This window comes from Mixophyes fleayi, chromosome 2, assembly GCF_038048845.1.
Source record: "Mixophyes fleayi isolate aMixFle1 chromosome 2, aMixFle1.hap1, whole genome shotgun sequence".
NCBI classification, from domain to species: domain Eukaryota; kingdom Metazoa; phylum Chordata; class Amphibia; order Anura; family Limnodynastidae; genus Mixophyes; species Mixophyes fleayi.
This window is the reverse complement of record NC_134403.1, coordinates 159,255,584-159,270,594: the sequence shown is the minus strand read 5'-3', so window position 1 is coordinate 159,270,594 and position 15,011 is coordinate 159,255,584. Positions and strand designations below refer to the sequence as shown.

At 42.0% G+C, this 15,011-nt stretch overlaps 1 long non-coding RNA gene across 1 annotated transcript in view; it reads right to left on the bottom strand.

The window, feature by feature from the left end:
- The window catches only part of LOC142140235 (uncharacterized), a 137,449-nt gene extending 124,287 nt beyond the window's left edge, over positions 1–13,162 (bottom strand). Inside the window, exons 1-2 of the long non-coding RNA XR_012688348.1 lie at positions 13,055–13,162; positions 12,705–12,800 (exon numbers count right to left, since the gene is read on the bottom strand). This is a non-coding gene — a long non-coding RNA (uncharacterized LOC142140235). The remainder of the gene's footprint in view (positions 1–12,704; positions 12,801–13,054) is intronic.
- Positions 13,163–15,011: the final 1,849 nt, after the last annotated feature.

Sequence of the window (15,011 nt, the reverse complement as noted above, 5' to 3'; positions counted from 1 at the left end):
ACCTCACACCTCACAATATTGATTTTAGGTTCAATATTTGATTTTTTGGTACAGCAGCAACAGTGAACGTATTTTGAAATAGCAGTACCTATTTTTTGGTACAGCAGCAACAGTGAACGTAGTTTGGAATTGCAGTACCTATTTTTTGGTACAGCAGCAACAGTGAACGTAGTTTGGAATTGCAGTACCTATTTTTGGGTACAGCAGCAACAGTGAATGTAGTTTAATATCTGATACGCATCTATGTGGACTGCGTAGTGGAGTGGCCCCAATTTGGTACCGGGGCCACAATATAAAACCCTCAACTGGTCTGAATTCCACTGCACAGCTATCTGGACTGCGTAGTGGAATGGCCCCGGTACCCAATTTGGTACCGGGCCCACAATATATCACCCTCAACTGGTCTGAATTCCACTGCACATATGGCTGCTCCTACATCCTCTGCAGCATATAGAGGGTGTAGTTCGAGCGCGTCACTACCTCTTGTTTTTGACGACCATGGTACAGAGCATTCATCATTGAGATCCCATCAAGTATGTCAAAGACAGACAGCGTCGAAGTGTTATTTGTTGACTTTGTGAACAAAAAAACTGTCCCTGTTGCAAATCTTCGTGCAATGAAGAGTGACTTTTTCATTTAAAGGCTCAAGCTTTCAAGTGTAGTGTTTATAACATCATTACACCAACAGGTAAAAATCCTTTTAATTGGGATAATGGAGCCACAAAGGAAATTGCACATATGTAATACCCGCACAATGTTACTGGCGTTGTCTGACACCACAAATCCCCAGGAGAGTCTAAGTGGGTTAAGCCACTGAGAGATTATTTCCCTCAGTTTCTGGACTGATGCACCACTGGACTCAGCAAGGACAGAGCACTGGACTGATGCACCACTGGACTCAGCAAGGACAGAGTACTGGACTGATGCACCACTGGACTCAGCAAGGACAGAGCACTGGACTGATGCACCACTGGACTCAGCAAGGACAGAGCACTGGACTGATGCACCACTGGACTCAGCAAGGACTTTTTTGATTTTTTTTTTATATTATTTTAAAAGGATTTTTGTAGAATTTTTCTTTTTTTTTTCTTTTTATGGAAGAATTTTTAATACTTTTGAAATAAATATGCACTTAGCAGAACAAAGCACAGGACAAAACGCACCACTGGACTCAGCAAGGACAGAGCACTGGACTGATGCACCACTGGCCTCAGCAAGGACAGAGCACTGGACTGATGCACCACTGGACTCAGCAAAGACAGAGCACTGGACTGATGCACCACTGGACTCAGCAAGGACAGAGCACTGGGCTGATGCACCACTGGACTCAGCAAGGACAGAGCACTAGACTGATGCACCACTGGATTTAGCAATGACTTTTTTGATTTTTTTTTAAAAGGATTTTTGTAGAATTTTTCTTTTTTTTTTCTTTTTATGGAATAATTTTTAATACTTTTAAAATAAATATGCACTTAGCAGAACAAAGCACAGGACAAAAGCACCGCTGGACTCAGCAAGGACAGAGCACTGGACTGATGCACCACTGGACTCAGCAGGACAGAGCACTGGCCAAAGCACCACTGGCCTCAGCAGGACAGAGCACTGGCCAAAGCACCACTGGACTCAGCAGGACAGAGCACAGGACAAAAGCACCACTGGACTCAGCAGGACAGAGCACTGGCCAAAGCACCACTGGACTCAGCAGGACAGAGCACTGGCCAAAGCACCACTGGACTCAGCAGGACAGAGCACAGGACAAAAGCACCACTGGACTCAGCAGGACAGAGCACTGGCAAAAGCACGAGAAATAGCAGGACAGAGGACCACCTAACACACCCTCCCTCTTCCCTGATCAATGCCCGAGTGAAGATGGCGGCGGCAAGCGGGGAATTTAAAGGTTCCGAGTATCGCGAGATCCGACAGCGGGATTATGACTCAGAATTGGCGGAAATACCCGGACAGTGCTCGGATCTGACCCGGATCCGCATTGTTTGGGGGGGCTCGGATTCCAGGAATCCGAGTTCGCTCATTCTTATTAGAGAACCATTGGGCTTGCAAAAAAAACACAAAATCCTATGCGGTTTTTGGCAAACTACTGGTTTGAAATCCAAATTGCATTTTAAAGCCATGTGTGAGGGAGATATTTTGTTTTATTTTGCGGGTTTCAATTGGCTCATCTCTAAATAGCATGCCACTATCTCATTGCTGATAGGAGCCAGAGGAGAGTAGGAGGTTGACATATTAATAGCCAAAATTGAGTTATAAAGTTGTTGTTTGCATTAATTGCAAGCTGGTCACTTATTTATTTGTTTTTACTAACTGCTTGTGCTGGGCTTTTTTTTTTAACTTTAAGTACTGTCTGTATTTTTTGTGTAAGTGACTGCCAAGAATTTCTTCAATCATCACCATGTTTATAGGTTAACAATATCAGCAATGCTTTTTATACATATAATGCTCAAACTGCAATCTCACCAGTTAGGACAATCTTGCAATTACTGCGTCTAAAATATCTGCCTTTTCCTCAGCGGTATGTCATGTCGTTTTGTAAACCACCGCTTAATACACAGTACCATTTGTATGTTTCCAGGTCTTGAAACAGTCAATGCAGTTTGAGCTCTAGCAGTTTTAAATCATGTCATTGATGTGCGCATTTGCCATTGATACATTGCACAGTTTGATAAATAGATGTCAAACTGCACAAAAAAACTACTGTTTGATAAAGCCACAACTTAGTAAATCCCGACACTCATAGCTATCAATAGAATCCAATACAATCACAATGCACTTTATTTAAGTATATAAACTGATTGTGCTGGTAGAATATTCGTATCAAATAACCATTCTGTTGCTCCCTCAAATGCTAAGTACAGGTATTTGTACAAGGCAGGAAATGAAAATTCTTGGTAATTGAAGTTCTTTCTTGGTGGGCAGCCAAAAGGCATTACTGGAAATTAAATGAAAATGCATGCAGATTTAAATATAGGTCAAAATATGACTGCAGATAGATGCCAATTATGTATAATATGTAGGGATATATAAATGGAGCTTAGGGTATTCTCTTTCCTTTTTCATTTTGTGATAAGGGAAAATACAGTTCTTTTGGGCTATTTTAGTGCGTAATAAGGATATCGGCTATGTCTTGTTTGGAAGCACATATTGCAGGTGGCAATACTTATTTATATCATTTATTTTCCTAGATAACTAGAGATAAAATATTGAGATAAAGTTATCTCAGGTTACAATATCTAGAATTAAAGACCTCCAGTACCTGCTATGAGTGAAATTTGTGAAGTTATTTGTTATTTCTGTCTGGCTACCTCATCTGTCAATGAACAGAGGGGCTCATGTAGAGTTGAATGTACATCTTTTCTTTGTGTGTGTAAAATTGACTTTTCCGTGCCAAAAATATGTACACTTTTCGCGGATGACCTCCTGGCAATCCTCACTAACACTAATTTACTATCAGAATTTCAGCAATACGAGCTATCTGGCTTTAAAATTAACTACTCAAAATTGGTAGCTCTCAACATCTCTGCGCCCGAGGCAGTAGTTGAAGGCCTGAAGCCAGCATTCTCATTCACGTGGCATCCCTCAAGACTCAAATATCTGGGGGTGTTTATCAACAAAGACAACACAAAGATTTTTGAAGACAATTTTACTCCTATCACCAACACAATTTGTAAGGATTTGAGAAATTGGTGCCCAAAAGGCTTTTCCCTGATAGGCAGAGTCAATGTGGTTAAAATGAATGTATTACCACGGATCCTCTACCTGCTTCAAACGCTCCCCATACACCTCCCCACTTATTGTTTTAAGACGCTACATAAAGCAGTCAGGGATTTTGTATGGAAGGGTAGGCGCCCCCGGTTTAAACACGATACACTTTATATGCGCAAGCACGCTGGGGGACTACAACTCCCCAACTTTGCATTATATTACGATGCGGCTCTGTTAAATAGGGTGGTGGACTGGACGAGACAGAGACTGGACAAACAGTGGGTCTGGATTGAGAGTTTCGTTATAGGCAAGGCACTCCAATTTTCACCATGGCTGCACTCACTCCCTAAAGTCATCCACCCGACTGTTACACCAACTCTGACTAGATGGGCCAGATTGCGCTCGGTTCCCCATATTTCCTCACGACACTCACCTTTGACTCCGATATTTGACAATCCGGGGTTTCCCCCAGGACTTGCTAGACAGACGTTCAGACATTGGATTGGGCCAGGGCTCCTCAGGGTCGGCCAGCTGGTGGACGCATCTGGGGTCTTACCTTTTGCCAATCTCCAATCTAAATGGGAACTCCCGAATGCTGAGATTTGGAGATACATACAGCTCCGCCATTTTCTGGGATCCTTGGAGATACGGGAATCTGTGGGAATCTGTGGGGCGGCCGCTTACACAGTTTGAATCTTTATGTACCTCTCCGCTATATCCTAGACATACTTTGTCTCTCATTTATAGTAACCTCATTGAACATGCCTTTAATAAACAACCCACCTTTAGACGAGACTGGGAGAGGGAGCTGACCTGCTCGATAAGTGAGCAAGATTGGAAAGATATCTTCTTATGCACCCAGTCGAGCTCGGTCAGTATACGGGTGGTGGAGACACAGTATAAGGTGATGACTAGGTGGTATAGATGTCCCAGCCTGCTGGCTAAGATGGTTCCTGGGGTGTCGAACATGTGCTGTATGTCAGCGCCGGGTACTCCGTTACATATATGGTGGGAGTGCATAGCTCTTAGAACTTTTTGGGATGCAGTCCTCCTAATTACTAAAGAAATAACGGGCGTTGAGCCACCTAATTGCCCTAAATACTGGTTATTGAATTATAATAAAATGTCCATCTCTAAATACAAAAAATCAACAATTAAAAACCTTAGCAACGCGGCAAAGGCCGTGATTCCGGTACATTGGAGGTCCCCGAATATCCCTACCATTGGAGAGTGGTTTGCCCGAATAGAATCCTATAGAATAATGGACGACATACTCTATTCCTCAAAGGACAAATACAGGGAGTATTATTACATATGGTTTGAGTGGCTTGAATTCAAGGATTCACCACTATATTCTCAGTGGAATAAATGAACCCCCCCTACTCCCTCCCCCTTCCTCCTGCTCTACCTTTCCGTCCCTCTCTCTTTATTTTTATACTGAACTACTGTCTCATCGTGTTCACGTATATATGTCTTTTTGTAATATTTTTGAGTATCTTTAATGCATTGTCCTATGCAAAATAGATATGTATGTAAAAGCTGTTTAATCTTTCAATAAAAAAGAGGTTTACAAAAACAAAAACAAATATGTACACATATGTCTGTATGTGTTACACTTATGGACGTGAAGGTATCAGTCAGGGTTGGCACAGGCTTTACCAATGCGCGGAGTCTAACGAACCTCCATGGTCTTCATCAAGAACCGCCACAAGGTGGGATGGTCATTTGCTGCCAGAGGATCGCAGGTCGCGGCCCTTGGAGTAGCCCACTGACATGATATGGAAGGTTGAGATGCTGCAGATGGAAGTCGGTACAACAACTGAGAACACAGTACAGGGGAGAGGTCTGAAGCCATGGTTCAAAGAGATAGCCGAGGTCCGAAACAATTTGGCAGTGCAGTACAGGAGGGAGATCGGGAGATGTGGTCAAGAGGCTGAGGTCAAATACACAGTCTATCAGCGTGGTGGTACAGAAGGAGCATCAGGAGTTGTGGTCTGGAGGAGATAGCCAAGGTCAATACCAATAACAGAATAAGGCAGACAGTAGCCAGAATAATCTAATAGCAGAGTCAGGGCAAGTAAGGATCATACATAGGGAAACTGGTAAATTGCACAGGGAGACAGGGAACAACACAAGAGACAGCATGGGAGTCAGATGCAAGTAACCTGTTGTTCTGACACTGTCACAGTGTCAGAGCGGCTGTTTTATAGCAACGGATTAAAAATCCCTGCCTCTTGGTCGCATAACCTCAGTACAGGAGAGCTGCTCACCCGGCAGCTAGACGGCTCAAGCAGCTGCAGAACGGGACCCAGGAGCGAGGATAGGGTAAGTACCTGACAGTATGTAGGTTTGGTCACATCTTAAAAGTACTACTTCTTATATTTGGAGAGGCAAAAGAGGGGGAAAAGCATAGGCCAAGCAGAGTAAGAATATGTTCATGTAGTTGCGACTGAGTTAGACCTGAACAGAGATACATATTCATCTGACAGATGGCGTACCTCTTGTGGATATTGCTTAACTCATTGCATTACTTAATTGATACTTTTATGTGAACGGCGGCAATAAAGAAGTTTTTCCCCTATAAAAATATAATGGGAATCAAAATATGTTTGGATTTTGTTTAATATTTATTGTGTTGTATTTAATTATTTTGTGATATTGCAAATGGAACTTTTGCCTTTTAATAGCATAGCCCAGACACTATTCTGTCTTATGTATATGACAGTTGTTAATATTATTATAATGTGTACAAATAGATTAACATTTACTAACTGTAATCCCAACGCATCCACTATGCCAACGTGGTACGTAAGTATACACACCTGTTACTCTTAGCGTAAACCTTGAGCATTTACTAGTCTTGTAGAGCTGGTCTCATCTTGAGATGCATCCGACTGAACATATACACATAAGTTTGCTTCTACATGCATGTGGCTTTTGCTGATTTCATTCGTGGTGCAAATACTTACTACTATATATGAGCCTCAGAGTGTTCAAGTCTGGACACAGGACAGAACAAAGGCATACTACATTGCAGTGGCATTAAGTCCTGGAAGCCTGGTCTATTTAAAATGTTGCCGATTATTACCTATTCTACTTTTGCTTAGACTATTAAGCAGATGTAACAGTAAAATCATCAAAATTCATATGATAAATTTTCAAAATTTTTCATTTTAACAATCATATTAAATTTATCATAGTATTTGCAGAGATGAGCAAATAAATTTGGCTAAATTCAAAACTTCCTGAATGTCAGTGAAATAACTTTGTAAAGATCATACGGAAACATTTTGGGTTTTTTTAAAATAAAAATAAAAGTGACATTACAAACAACTTTTTAATGCTTACATTGTTTTTTAAAAATCTAGAAACACAAGAATTCACAAAAATATTGTTATTTGTACATTTTACAATAAAGCATTTGCATAAACAAGTGTTAAGTTCTATTCTACTTCTTAAATGTTTTGAACATCCCCCTTGTCTTGTATATAATTTACCCATGGAATGGCAAGGTAAAAGTGACGTTCAAAATTGTGTAGCCGAAACTCATCTTACCTCTCCAAAATAACCTGTTCCACACAAAATGTTGTTTTAGCTCACCTCTACCCCCCACTCTGGAAGTATGCATATTAGACTGCTTCAACATATGTATAGGACTTGTTGAAGCATGGCAGTGGTATGCAAGTACTGAAAACAGCTCAATCAAAACTAAGGGTACAATAGACCCCATTAAACTGCATAAGGTTTCCAAAAACATACTAAAAAAAAAGATATATTCATTATTGAAGGATTATGCAATATTTACATTCAGTGGTTATGTTATTAGCTTCACCTTCCTTGTACTGGGTAACTGTACAAGGAAGCCTGAATTGGCATGGATTCAACAAGGTGCTGTAAACATTCCTTAGAGATACTGGTCCATGGTGACATGATAGTATCACACAGTTACTGCAGACTTGTTAGCTGCACATTACTGCTGCAAATCTTCCGTTCCACCACATCTCAAAGGTGCTCTATTGGATTGAGGTCTGATGACTGTGGAGGCCATTGGAGTACACTGAGCTCATGGTTATGTCCCTGGAACCAGCTTGAGATGGTGTGTACTTTATAACATGGCACATTATCCTGCTTGAAGCAGCCAGTAGAAGATGGGCAGCAACAATACTCAGGTAGGCTGTGGCATTTAAACAATGCTCAATTTGCATTAAAAGACCTACTGTGTGCCAAGAAAACATTCCCCACACCATTACACCACCACAATCAGCATGCATAGTTAACTCACAGCAGGATGGAACCATGGACTCATTTTGTTTACAGCAAATTCTGACCCTACCATCTGCATATGCAGCAAAAATCAATATTTGTCAGACCAAGTGACATTTCTCCAATCTTCAAACATTCAGTTTTGGTGAGTCTATGCCCACGGTCACCTCAGTTTCCTATTCTTACCTGACAAGAGTGGAACACTGTGTGGTCTTCTGCTGCTCTAGCCCATTCACTTCAAGGTTCAACATGTTGTAGATTCATAGATTCATAAATAATCTTCTGTAAAACACTGTTGTAACACATGGTAATTTGAGTTACCCTCGACTACCTGTCAGCTTGAGTCAGTGTGGCCATTCTCCTCTGATCTATCTTACTAACAAGGCATTTTTGCCCACAGAACTGCCACTCACTGGATGTTTTATGTTATGCGAATCATACTCTGTAAAACCTAGAGACTGTTGAGCATGAAAATTCCAGGAGATCAGCAGTTTCTGAGATATGTAAACCGCCCCGTCTGGCACCAACATTGAATCCGTGGTCAAAGTCACTTAGATCACACATCTTCCACATTCTGGTATTTGGTCTAAACAACAACTGACCTTCCTGACCATGTCTGCACGCTGTTATTCATTGAGTTTCTGCCACATGATTTACTGCTTTGATATTTCTATTAATGAGCAGGTGTACAGGTGTACTGAGTGGCCTTGATCCTGAGATTGTACCAATCAACAGTGGGATAAAACTAGGGCCTGTCACTAGTCAGGATCAGAGTGTCCACATTAATGCTCCTTTATTCTGGACTTCAGAGTATCTGGGATATTCAACTCCTGTTTTTGAGCAGATATAACAGTCTCTCCAGCAACACAAGTGTCACTGTTAGCACAATACAGGCTATTTCCAGCACGATGGCTTAGTGGTTAGCACTTCTGCCTCACAGCGCTGGCGTCATGAGTTCAATTCCCGACCATGGTCTTATCTGTGTGGAGTTTGTATGTTTTCCCTGTGTTTGCGTGGCTTTCCTCCGTGTGCTCCGGTTTCCTCCCACACTCCTAAAACATACCGGTAGTTTAATTGGCGGTTATCAAAATTGACCCTATTCTCTCTCGTTGTCTGTCTGTGTGTGTGTGTGTATATTATGGAATTTAGACTGTAAGCTCCAATGGGGCAGGAACTGATGTGAATGAGTTCTCTGTACAGCGCTGCGGAATCAGTAGTGCTATATAAATAAATGGTGATGATGATGATGATTGTTCAGAAGACTCATTGATACACACATCATACAGAAATCGCTGATATATAACGATACTGTCACAGGTGTTGAAACACATGCTTGATGCCTTCGTTAACATTTTACTGCAGACTCTTAATAAGGATTTGAAGAGGGTCCTTGTTAACCACACCTCTGGGGATTTAAGTTTTTTAGCTCCAGCTCTGCCTCCACGATTCCAGAACTCTTACGCTTGTTTCCCCTGTTTGTTGACTGTAATCCCAATAATGTCATCAGCACCAAACCACATGGGGCACCAGACAGGAAACGGTCCAATTAGGGGCATGGCTACACCATAGGCAGGCCCAGGCCCCCAGGCCAGCATAATTACCTTCTCTATTTCTTCTACTCAATTTCAGATTTTCTCTCCACTCCACCTTTATCTATCACAATTAATTGACTAGTTTGATGCCTGGTTACTTATTTCCTATCCTTTGACATAACTACTATCATACTAGGAGATTTCAACATTCCCATTGACAACCCTACTGTCTCTGCTGCTGCAAAACTTCTTTCACTTACTTCCTCCTTTGGGCTCTCCCAGTGGACTTCATCACCCACCTACTGTGAAGGACACGCTCTTGATCTTGTCATCTCTTGCTTCTGCTCCTCTCTAGTTTCTCCAATTACGCCTTCCCACAACCACCTTTCACTCAGCCTCACTTTACCATATGCTCCTGTTGTTGCACTCAAATACACATGCACCTAAAAACGCTCAATCCTCTTCTCATCTTTGCTAAAACTATTTCATATCTACCCTGCCCTGCACTTATCTGGCTGCCTCTTGTACACTCACTTCAACCCAAGGCAATGCAGATCCAACCATCACAGATTTTAGCTAAAGTGCCCCAATGATGAAGTTACGAAACACGTTTGGTTCTACCTGCACACCACACAGATTACTACTTTATAACTGTCTTCTCCTACACTCTAGCAATCATTGACTTTTAACTCCCCAAACCATATTTACACCACCACTCCATCTTTAATATTATCTTTACCTTCATTTTCACCCCATTACTCCTATCCTACACTTATACGATTACTCTGACCTTTATCCCAGTAATATTTTTCTTTTACAATTCCAACTATACACCAAACCTTATGCCACATCTATCCCTGCTTATTCATCCATTCCACACACTCCAAATGTATCCCCCTGCATAACCAGTGTATTTCCCGCTTTTCACCCTTGTTTGTTTTCCATCACTTTTCATACTCCATCTATACTTTGACTTTTGATTAACTCATTATATTGCTTTTTTTTCTTTATTTTGCTATCTACCTTCTGTATATCCAGACTTTAATTTATATTGTTATTTCACTTACATACATCCCTCCATACAACTGCTAACCTATATATACGTAATTACTATTATCCCCACACTTGCTCTCAAATTTTATTCACATTTCTACACTATTTCTACCTTTACACATATATATTTCCACCCATATTCCTCCTCATATTTGTCTTTCATTATCTTTCCTTTTCTATCAATTCCATTACCCATTCAGTTTGCCTGTTTTCATATTTCGTTTTTCATTTTCCTACTTTATATTTAAGTTACTTCCAATTTCTGTCTATGTTTATTTATTACCTATTTATTTATTGCATCTATACCACTATCCGTGGCCCGCTATCTGCACACTCATCACTTTCCATCTATATCCGTTATTCACAATTGCACTTATCATCAGAATGCTGTTTTACTGCTTTTACTAATTCTAAGTATTTTTCCTTAGCCCTCCCAAATGCCTTTGTTGTGCAACTTCTAACTCCTCTCATCCTTCTCAACCAAATGAATCCCCCATGAGCTCTCTACCAATAAGCCAACGGGGGTATCACTGTTTTCTGGGATAGTAGATTAATGTTATCTGGGGTATGTGAATTATTAGTGTTATAGTCAGGACTGTGTGTATTATTAATGTAATTAATAAACACTGTGAATACAAAGAGGTCATGATTCTACAGCCATATCATGCCACACTTTCCAAGATGAACCATTTCAAATTAGTCTACTCCTATTTCACTACTTAACGTGCAACTGCAAATCTTAGTGATAGAGTTCAATCTGTACGATAATTACTCCTGTCTGTTCACATGAATATGAGACATGCTGAAAGTACTGAACGCTCTCCATATCCATATGCTATCCACAATTTTCCAGCAGTTATGTAAGGTCACAGCCGTTAGAAAACCATCAAGATAAACAGGAGCTGACTATTATATAGAGAGTGAAATGAGTGATATAATATTTTATAGTGCATATAAAAAGTCAGCACTGTTTGAGCCTTTCATGATAACCATATTACACAATATTATACACATGTGAACCATATACTGCCTGAGCCTATCCTGTATTTAATCTGGGTAATGTTTTGATTTGGGTCTACACACACAGTCTTTCAGAATAAAATACAACTTGCAGACCATGTGACAAAAACCCCCCATAATATAAACAAATCCTAGCTCTATCAGTGCACTAATACATGTTAACCAGACAGCTAGGCTGCTTACCAGCATAAATGTCAGGGCTTTATTTTACCCATAGTTGTCTTCTCTCCAAGAAACCTGGTAAGCTTCCCAAATTAGGGCAGGAATTTCCAGAAGTTCAAGAGAGAAGGCATTTTTTTCACAGAGGCACTTACCTGTCTGCAAGGAAGACAGGAATGTAACATGATGACACACATCCAGGGCGCCTCAATTACTTTAAAACTGTGCGGCGACCGCTGACCATACCTTCCACGGCCGTCGCACAGCGTTCAGATAAATCCACGGGGAGGGGGTTAGGAGCTATGGACCGATCGGGCGCCGATTTTGACAGTGTGCCGGGTGCCGATTTTTAAAGTGTGCCTGCGGTGGCGGAGGGGGCGCCGATTTTTAAAGTGTGCCTGGGGGGGGGGGGCGCCGATTGTTAAAGTGTGCCTGCGGGGGATGGGCGCCGATTTTGACAGTGTGCCCAGGCACCGGCCCTGCACACATCACATCATGACGCAGAGCCGTAACTAGGAATTTTAGTGCCCTGGGCGAGGAAGAGCACTGGCGCCCCCCCCCCCACACACACACACACACTTACCTTGGTAGTTGTAGATGGTCTCTCCCAGCCGTGACGAAAGCTTGGCATTGCGCCCTGGGAGGTCACAGTGCTCTAGTTACAAACCCAATTTGTATAATAAATAAAAACAAAACAAGAAAAACACAAACAACTTTCTAACAACAAATAATGTTAGCAATCACAAAACAAGCCTGCACAACCAGCGGCTCATCTCTGTGATGACAGTTCCACAAGTGTATTATGTGGCTGGCTGGATACAGTGTTAACTATGGTTCTCCAGCTTTTGTCGAACGACAGATTCCAGCTTGCCCTCTGGTAGGGAATGCTGTGCTTTGTAGTTCCACAACACTGAAGAGCCAGAGGCACCGATAAAATTAATTGACTGAAAGCCTACTTACCTTGAAGCTGGTATTCTGTCCTGTCTGCTTCTCCTCTGTAGCTTCTCCGGAGCAGTGCAGGGGAGTGTAGTCCATTCATGTGGGAAGCTTTTATCGCTATACAAAGTAAACATGCTATGTAAATTCATTTAGCCACTATGTTGTTCAGAACATTGCGGCTGCAGAATTTTTACAAGAAATATCTGCTGATTTTTCTCATGCCCCCATTGAGGTGTAAGGAAAAGTCCGCTGAGAAATTACCGTAGTAACGGTAAAAATGCACAGCCGCGATGTTCCTCAGAACATAGCAAGTAATTGAATCTGCCACATAATGTACAAAAAAATGATTATAATAAGAAGATTGTGCCTACCTGCCATACTCAAGTTTGTCCGCAGCTCTTCCAATCGGCAGCCACCAGGACTCCATCAACATCAGCAGAAGAGGAGGAAGAAGGTAAGAGGGGAGAAGAAGGGGTAGCTGTGAGGGACACAGAGAAAAAGTGGGTGTTGGGGCAAATGGTAGAAGGTGAGGAGATGGATAAAACAAAGGGTGGGCAAAGAAACACAAGGGGAGACAGAGTTGCACAAAATTAAACACAGACAAAAAGTGGGGGTAAGAGATGCACAGACAGATAAGAGAGATGCACAGACACACATACAAAACTGCAGACAGAGAGGAAAACACAACAGGGGACACAGAGTTCAACAAAATTAAAGACAGACACAAAGTGGGGGTAAGAAAGAGACAGACACAGAGATGCACAGACACAGAAAGGGGGGGGGGGGCAGAACCACACATACATAGAGGAAAACACAAGAGGGGAGAAGAGACGGGGGGGGGGGGTTCACAGAGTTCAACAAAATTAAAGACAGTTACAAAGTGGGGGTAAGAAAGAGAAAGACAGTCACAGAAAACAGAGATGCACAGACATACAAGGGGGGAGCAGAGCAACACATCTAAAATATCAGATAGAGGAAAACACAACAGGGGAGAAGAGACAGGGCTGGGGGACACACAGAGTTCAACAAAGTTAAAGACAGTCACAAAGTGGGGTAAGAAAGAGACAGATACAAAGATACACAGACACAGAAAGGGGGAAAGCAGAGCCACACATACAAAATAGCAGGAAGAGACAGGGGGTGAAAGATAGAGACAGGCAGACAGAAACACTGTGGGAAGTGAGGGGGGAGGGGTGGATGCTTACCGACAGCAGACAGCAGGGGAAACGTTGCTGGTATCATGTGACCAGGAGCAGAGAGGTCAGGGGGTGAGCCTGTGCAGTGTGCACATGAAGAGGCCACGCCCCCTGTATAATCAGAGTGGTCGCATGCTGCCTCTATACTGGAACAGGCAGCATGCGGCCAAATGTATAGAGATACGGGGAGAGGGGGGAGCGATTTTGCTAGGGGACATATCTAGCATCACAGTAAGTGTGGCCGTGGCGCCCCCTTGGCTTTGCGCCCTGGGCGGTCGCACCGGCCGCACACCCCTCGTTACGGCTCTGTCATGATGTACCACCCATCTGGGTATGATGACACATTAAGTTGTGACATTAACTTGTTGTGATATTAAGTTACATCCACCTGTTCCTTAGGTACGTTTGGGCCTGAATCATCAAGAAACGCATTCTGAGCGCAACTCGTGCTTAGTATTATACGCACGTATTTAGGCTTTACGCACTCCCGAATTCATCAAGGCACGGATTTCTAGATACGTGTGCTTCTGAAATGCTTCTGAAATCAGAGGCAGGTCTGCGTGCTCTTCTACACAAGATGCTGCAGGATACGTCCACTCCAATATGTGGATTAAAAATTTGCAAAAGAACACACAGGGAAAACAACTGACTAAATTAAGGTTGCCTGATATTAATATATGCATTAATGATAAAACATTTAGAAAAAAGATATATATATAATTTTTTCCCCATGAAATACATTTATTAGAATGTTGTTAATGTCTAGTGAACGTAAAATACATTTTTACAATTGCTCGTGATTGCAAACACATGTTATAGCATGCATACAAGACTGTCAACACTACTGACTCAGACTAGACCTTTAGCTGGACCTTTATGTGGGCCTCTAATTCCCAGTGCCTGATTGAAAATGAGTCCATCATGACAATGTGTTCTGACACCCTTTATTCAAATTGTACAGTCAAATTACACCACAGATGCCTACTCTCCCGGAATGTCTGGGAAACATTTGAATAAGGAGGAAACCTCCCAGCCTTCTAAGGCAGTAATCTAATCTCTTGGGCGTGTTTAACTACTACAAGGTGTGTGGGGCCATAATGTAAACCAAAATCTCCTGTAGGCAAGTTAGAAT